Source organism: Dermacentor albipictus, chromosome 6, assembly GCF_038994185.2.
Source record: "Dermacentor albipictus isolate Rhodes 1998 colony chromosome 6, USDA_Dalb.pri_finalv2, whole genome shotgun sequence".
Classification (NCBI taxonomy): Eukaryota; Metazoa; Arthropoda; class Arachnida; order Ixodida; family Ixodidae; genus Dermacentor; species Dermacentor albipictus.
Window position 1 is genome coordinate 104,795,487 of NC_091826.1, and position 5,835 is coordinate 104,801,321.

Consider the following 5,835-nt stretch of genomic DNA (forward strand, 5'->3'; position numbering starts at 1 on the left):
TTTGTCTCGTGCACAGCGCATCTCGCTGCAGTTGCGGCTATTTCGAGGTGTCGACTGTATACTTCGACTATATCGAAATCCACGTGCCGATTAACGCTGTTTCCAAACTATGAAAACATTTTCATTTTTTTGTTTTCCAGCGAGCAAGTAAACAATCGTGAGCTGTGGACAACGCTGCCGGGAAGATGCGAGCTAATAGGGGATATTCAAGAATGTAAAGCGCTGCCTGTCGACAACCCTGCAAGCGCCGTCGCCATTTTACCGGTACGGCGCTGAAAAACGAAACCATTCGCGGCGCAGCATGTCAGCTGCCAGCTGCTGCTTTTTCGCCTTCGTTTTGCGTTGCCTTCCCACCACTGCGGGGAAGGCAACGAGGGTAGTGCAAGCTGAGGGCAAGAGGTTAGGGCAACGAGGTGAGGGCAAGAGGGTATATGCTCCCACAGGGAGCAGAGTTGCCCATAGATTCGCAATTATGTTCCAGCTATGCAGTGAAGCCACTCCTCGCGCGCGCAGGAGGGAAATTCCGCGCGGTGTTCCATTTTGCTTTTTTTCTTTTCTGGTCGCAAGCTACATGCGGAAATTGTTCCCAAGTGCTGAGCAAGAGGACAGTTTTTAATGCAGGCTACGCTCGAACAATTGGCGCAGCCGAATGGGAGTAGGGGGCAGGGTTGCAACCCTCCGAAATGTTTAGTTTGGATGTACATATCTACACGCACATATACAAACGCACGCAGGACGTATGTATACGGGGGTCCTCCCCTCGAAATAAAATCCTGACTATGCCAGTGGCTCGACCAGCTCTAACGTTCGCGTGCAAACGCGCAGTACCTTGCAACAAAAAGCAGTGCAATGTTTTTGCGCATGCATAGGTAGTTTTCTTGCTGAAGCCGGAAGGCAAGAAATGTTTTAAAGGGTGCTTAAACAAAACTTCACACGCGCAAGGGGGTCAATTATGTGAGAGGACTTTGGCTGCCGAAACCCACCGATTAATGATTAACGCTATCGTGCCTGCATAATGTTTGTGACCATTAACCGTGACTGTCATTTATCACTAACAGTCTTTCACAGGAGCTGCATGTTTTTGATATATGCGATGCGGGCACGTAGATTTAAACAAATTTCAAATGTTCGCATGCGCACATTATACGGAGAGCTTAATTTACGATTCACTCTTACTTCAAACTAAACGCGTGCTTCGTAGCAGCAAATATACAAGTGGAAAAAGGTTCAGGATGCACGAGCTTCTAGATCAAATTTATTTCGTACAAGGGAATGGATGACTAATGGCTGCTGGCAGCAGGGCAGGAGTGCCGGTCTTAGAGCCTGAGGGGGCACAATTCAAAGCAACTGGAAAGGCAAAAAGCTATTAAGAGTAACAACAGGTTATTTTTATTGCACTAATCACATCAAGCAGACAAACTTGCAAAGTAAATTGTTCACAGGTTGCAGAGATTAAAATGACAACGCGTTTTTCTTTATCTCTTCATACTACTCAGAGCAGGAGAACCAGTAATTGAAAACACTGTATCAAGTCAATAAAATCACTAAAGCAGGCTTTGGCCACATAGCTCGCTTACAGAGTTCTGTGACCTATCGCATAAGAGGCAAGGAAAATTTGCGCCATTCAACAGTGCATTCAGTCCACTCCCTCTCACAGAAAACAGCATTGACCAAAGCAAAACATACATTTCCTGCTATTTTGACTGAACGACAAGTTTTTGTTCCGCTAGCTGGTACTTGCAGCTCACAAGCTAATATACATACAATAAATACATGCCGCGGGCAAATTGTATCTGCTAGTACTTACTCTGTTTTGAACGCACTGTTCTGGACCCACATAGAACAATCGTACAAGCAACACAGCGAATTGGGCGAGTTCGTAACTTAACATTCGGGGCATATATGTGCAGCGCAACACAGACGTGTCGTTCATTCTCTGTCCCGCGTCTTTGTCGCGCTGTACGTATATGGCAAAAAGCGTACAAGTGAAGTGAGTCTCTCTTAACCGGCGTAGCGTTAACAGGGCTGTCACTGGAGAGAAACGTTGCTTTACGTGTAAACGAGGCGAACTCACCTCGCATATCCTGGTCCCCTTTCGGAGCCGGCATTTGACGTCATTTTGCACCATGTGAATAGCGGTGCGAGCGGAAAAGTTATGCGCAACTGTGCTTCCTGCGGGAGCATATAGAGGAACGCTAAACGAAGGAGGCCGTGGCAGCGCCGGGAACGAGGTAAAACTGCTTTCCACTGAATGTCCTTGTTACTTAAGCGAGGCAAAAAATATCGACGCGAAGCTGATTTTGTCAACGAGAACGGCGCTGCGTTCTAGTCCACAACTGTAATCGGCGCGTGTAAAAGCTCCATTAGGCGTCGTTTCTCGTTTTCCTGAGCACCTGCGTTGTCTCTTTCAGCAGCATAAACTAAGCTTAACGAACAACCAGGGAGACATTCCCGATACGCGCATGTTTTGTTTTTGCGCATGTGGTAGTAGCAAATACTCAAGTGAGAACCTTGAGGACTGAAGTGAATAGAGGTTTCAGCTTTTTCTATTGACTTAAAGGATCTGTACGATTCTATCCCGCAGAATGACGTGATGAAATATGTAAATGACTGCGTGGGCAAGTTTAGAACGGTTCGATTTCAAAACGCTTCCGGTTTGACTTGCGACAGATTTTTATAACTTTTTAGTTTTTATGCTAACTCGACTTACGCGACTTGGGAGGGAAATGTTGTCAAACAAAAAAAATGACATATGCGCTGGGTCATGTATTGCTTGCTGCTTAAGTGACTTATATCTAGCTAACCGTGACCAGGTTCTTGATGAACATATGAAAAATAACATCGCTGTCGTGAAAGTGTTCAGATTTGTTGACAATTTTAAAATTATATTGAATAACGAATCAGACCAATTTGACTCGCTGGTTTCAAAAACCGTAACCTTGTTTACTGAAGTGTTGTCCCCTTTGTCGTTGATGCATGAAGTCCCCGTAGGCAATTTCATAAGGTTTTTAGATTTGGTATTGTACTTTTCACCACAAAAGGTCTGCTGGAGTTATCAGCCGAGAGGCAATAAGCCACTCGTGCCATTTCATTCCGCTAATTCAAAACTCGTAAAACGTGCCGCGATAACATCGTGTTTCAATACTTCCCTGATGAAGTCATGTGACCCCAAAGTGGAAAGCAATTACAGAGATCAGGCCAAGCGCCTGGCAGATTCTCGTTACCCGATGCGTATTATCACCGCTGTCGCGGAAGGCTTGAGCAAGAAGTGTAAAAACGCACCGAAGGGAAGCAGTACCACTGCTAGAGCAAAGTTGCTGTGGTACCATACACTCATTGTGTTTCACATAATCTCAGCGGTATAGCGACTTAGTCGGGGGTTTGCGTGGTTTTCTCTGCCCCTGAGCGTCTACAGAAACTACGCAAACACGCTAATTCAGAGAATAACAAAAGGAATGCATTTTCTACTCAACATTGCAAGCAATTTGTAACCAGCTGTACTGATAACATTATCCATGTCATTCCGATTTCGTGCGGAAGAACGTATGTTGGTCAAACTGGCAGATGAATCAATGAGAGACTAAAATGGCATCAATATAACGTCACTAGGGTAATCTTCGGGTCACTTGGGCATTCATTGCCGAGATAGTTCCTGCCAACGCATGCTTGAAAGTACTTCTATTTTGTATAGGAGTCATAGCAGGATGACAAGGGAGATTGTGGAGGTCTAGGAAATTGCAAACGTAGAGGAAAAGTGCGCGAGCGATTCATCAGGGTCGCTATCCGAAAAGCAGATGCGATTCCTCGGTTAATCGTTGTAACCATTGCAGTGCAAGCGTTGACTATTCCTTGGACACGTGTACGGTTTGTCAACAAGCACCAGCGAATGTTCTCTTTGTGCTGTATCATTTGTTTACACTCGTACAGTATACATTTACCGAAGCGTGCGCAAATCAAATCTGTGGTTTAAAGCAGCGCTGTGTCTGTGTGTCTGTTTGTTTCTACGTCCTCGTTCAGTCGCGCTTACGCACTCTGTCATGGAGTATGAGACATGCCGTAGGGACGGACTCCGGATTAATTTTAAATACCAGGGGCTCTTTACCATGCCCCCAATGCATAGGAAACAGGTACTTTTGCATTGCGCCTCCATTAAAATGAGGCCGCCGCCGCCACCGCTTGGATTAGCAGCTCTCGTGCTTAGCAGCGCAGCACCATAGCCGCTAAGTCACTGCGGAGGGTTCGCATGGTCGGCGGCGCCAAATATGAAGTACGGGCTCAATTCACCCAGTTATTTACAAGTGTGAATCTTGACCGCCTCGTGCTCCTCCTCGTGTCCCTCTTCTCTCTTCAGCCCTCCTCTTCTTCGCCGGAACGTCACAGTAGTGCATATCAGTAAGTGAGATGCAATTTTTAGAAATGTCCGCTCATTGCAACATGTCCCTGTTGGCCATACTTGCCCCTTGATTTGGATGCTGTTTCACTTGTACCTTTGCGTCATTCATATTTAGTATTGTCATCAAAGATCACTGAGATTTTGAGTATTAGGGATTTGAAGAAGGACATCTTGTAAAGTTACCGAACGTTCGTGCTATTTTCTAGTTCGTCTTGAATTAAGTCAACTGTAATACAAAACTACGCTGGCATCCTTTTAACGTTTCTCGTACACTTTAAGATTTTCGCGTACAATGAGCCCATCGTTTTATATCACATTGGCTGTCAGATATGTCGGTGATTTTCCCACCTTTGTGGAGAAACGTGAGTTTGAGAGAGGAGAATTACCTGGGCTTTGAAAATATTAATTGCGCGAAAGATGGTTTTGTGCAAATCATGTGATTTTTCTCGCCGTTCGCCGCTCTCCGTTCTTTCTTTATTTTTATTATTTTTAACAGCACCAATATCGGGAACTGTCATTAAGAAGTGGAACAATGCATGTGGCGATTCAAACGTCCATGACACGAAACGACTATGGCTCATTCGAAATAACAGGAAATCGGTGCTTGAAATCATCATTCATGGCCGAGCTGCATTTAAAAAGAGAGAACTAATGCACTGCTGTCTAGAATCCGTGGGAGATGCATCAGTGGAGGGCCATAGTATAACGCCGAAGTTGGTAATGTGACTAGAAGAACGCAATAATGTTATAATAAAATTTTCACTGTTGTATGAAAAAAAAACTGTTCACTCACGAAATCGGTATTTTGAGGAAATGGGTGGATTGTTAGGGGCAATAGGCAGGCAAGTTTTGAAATATCTGTGACATTTAGGGGTTAAATGACAAGTATTAAACCCTCGTTTTCGGGCCTCGTAGAAGTGTTCTATTAAACGCTTTAAACGTTTTCTTTCTTCCGTGGAAGCACCATGAACGGCAGCAATGTCATATTTTGAGGAAATGGAGGCCGCTTTATGGGTGACCTTTAGCGACAGATTGGAGTGTCTAGAGTTACTATGTGTTTTGAAAATTGTTACGGACTACTCGTCTTCTCTCAGTTTTCTACTGTATACACGGCATGTATATTTAGTGCGTGGAGAACTCCTATGAATCAATGGGGGAGGAATACAAATAAATAATCGTATTATGTTAGTGAAATAGGCGGACACCAATGTCAACTCTCAGTAGCAAGAGTTATCTGTGCTATCTTCATTAAATGTTTATTTTCATTCATGTGTTGATTTTAGTGCTATCATTTATTCCTCTATTTTCGCTGCATGCAAAAAATAAACTTTACCTCGATCTCATCATAGCATCCCATGTGAAAAGACAACAGAACAGATCTACCAGACAAAATTCCCAAATGCGCTTCTTGAATTTCAAAGTGGATAGGAAAAAACTTTAAT